General features: G+C 42.8%; 1 long non-coding RNA gene across 1 annotated transcript; it reads right to left on the bottom strand.

The window, feature by feature from the left end:
* Positions 1–529: 529 nt before the first annotated feature.
* Positions 530–1,079, bottom strand: LOC141407125 (uncharacterized). Its single transcript, XR_012414497.1, has 2 exons — positions 791–1,079; positions 530–659 (listed from the first exon to the last, which is right to left on the bottom strand). It is a non-coding gene; the product is annotated as an uncharacterized lncRNA (long non-coding RNA).
* Between the last annotated feature and the right edge of the window lie 988 nt (positions 1,080–2,067).

Raw genomic sequence — 2,067 nt, 5'->3', positions numbered from 1 at the left:
AGAAGTCCATTCATTCTCTTATTGAGAGTTAATGTGGGAGAGTTGAACTCAGCAAATCCTTCCAGTTTATTCCTTCTCCCCTCTCTTTCTACCCTCTAGCCTCTCATAAAACAACATAAGGGGACTGTGCCCTGTTCTGCCATAGTGTTGGTCATAAGATGTTTATGATTTTGAGGCAGTGTAGGGGCAGTTTAGGCTAACAATTGGCATAGGAAGGGAGGATTGCAGCAGATGGTTGAAATTCCAGAAAAATGCCCTGGCTAAGTCAGCCTCAGCACACCTCCCACCCCATGAAGTTTAAAACTGCTCTATTTCTGGGTGGGTACAAACCTGGAAGCTTTTTGCCTCTAGCCCCTTTGAAAGAAAAAATGGAGGGTGAAAGAGGGAACCCAGTCTGTATTACCAACTTGATCCCAGCCCCCAAACAGGCATGTGTGTGTGTGTGTGTGTGTGTGCGCGTGTTGAGCGTGTATGTCACATATGGCAACTTGAAACAGTTAAACATATGAAGAACTTTTTCATTCACAGATGGCAAAAAAAGGCATTTATTTTTTCATATAACACATTCCTGGGATTTGGAGCCAACAGCCTCCAGGGAGGATCACAAATCCATTCCGTGCCCTGGACGACTTGGGTTTATGTTTGAAGGTCTGCTCCAGCTGAAAGACAAGTAAAACCGTGGATAAGTCAGACAGGTCCCTGTTGGCTACTGGGTCCTAGGGGCACTGGTTATTTCAACAAGGCTATATGAAAAAGTCCAATTCGTAACATTTGCTTCAGATGGACCCACCTGTCTGAGGCAGCCGAAGGAACAAACTTTATCCACTGGGCTAAATCCTTCTTGTGGTCCTTGGCTGGCACCTGGTGCCATAGCTCTTCTGGGAGGTCTTCTGGGGCTGCTAGAGGAGAATGGAAGTAGATTTCCTGTGCAATTGCCCTGCCCCCTTCACCAGTGAAGCAAGCATTGCTGCTTTCCAAGGTTCTTGCCTGCTGCTATGAGAGCAAATTGGGATCCAGAGTGCCAGCCAAGGCACCGATGCTCTGTATGACTTGCAAAGACAATTGTTCCACTGCAGCTTCTGACAGTGGGAAAGGAGAGTTAATTAAATCTCATCATAAAATCAAGTAGCATAACTATATATTTTAGAGCCAGTGTAATTATGCCTTATCTTGGAGCACTGTAAATTCTTTGTGACTGTGATGTATTCTTATCAGAAATTTTTATAGAATTCTAGAACTAAGGGGCTTTTAGAGATCACATAGTCAGGGGACTTCATTTTATAAAGATGAAAACAAACCCAGAGAGATTATATGACAGACCAAAGCCTACAGTAAGTCACCTGACTCAACATTGAGTACTCTTGCCATTTCATTTGATTTGTATTTTGCACAGAGCTGAAGTCTACACCAGGTGAAAATAGCAGAGGGTCAGAATAGCCTCTGAAAATCTCTTAGGAAGTCACCATGCTGGAGATGAACACATCTGTTATTGAGTCCAACGCTGCCAAGTTTGCTTTCAGAGTCAATGCAATCGTTATTTCTTAAGTTGCACACCAAATGAAGTAGTGGGTTGGGGTTTTGGGGGCCTGTTGTGTGGAAAATGAGTCTTTAAAGAACCATAATCTGTAAAGTTGCTTCTACCAGGAGAGGCACCCAGAACTGAGACGAACTCATGGATCAGGAGAGTCTTTAGGTGAAGACTCGAGAGATAGTAAATTCGGTTTCTCTTCCTCCGTCACAGCTGAAAGTAGAGATCTGGTAAGTGTGTTGTTATTTTGAAGGTCACTGTCAATACCTATCTCAGGAGTCTGCCATTTTGCACTCTGCCAGCACCTCTTTTCCTGCCCTGCCAATGGAATTGTTGTCCAACTTTTGGATTTTGTCAGTCTCCTAGGGAGAAATGGCATTTTGTATAGTTTTAGTTTGCTCTTTTCTTGTAATGAGTGACACTGCTAATCTTGATGTATGTTTGGCATTTGTGTTTCTTTTTCTACTGTTTGCTTATGTCATTGGTTCATTTTTATATTTGGGTTGTTAGTTGTTAGTCTTTTTTCTTTTCTAAGAGTA

This window comes from Macaca fascicularis, chromosome 6, assembly GCF_037993035.2.
Source record: "Macaca fascicularis isolate 582-1 chromosome 6, T2T-MFA8v1.1".
NCBI lineage: Eukaryota > Metazoa > Chordata > Mammalia > Primates > Cercopithecidae > Macaca > Macaca fascicularis.
This window is presented reverse-complemented; position numbering and strand designations above follow the sequence as displayed.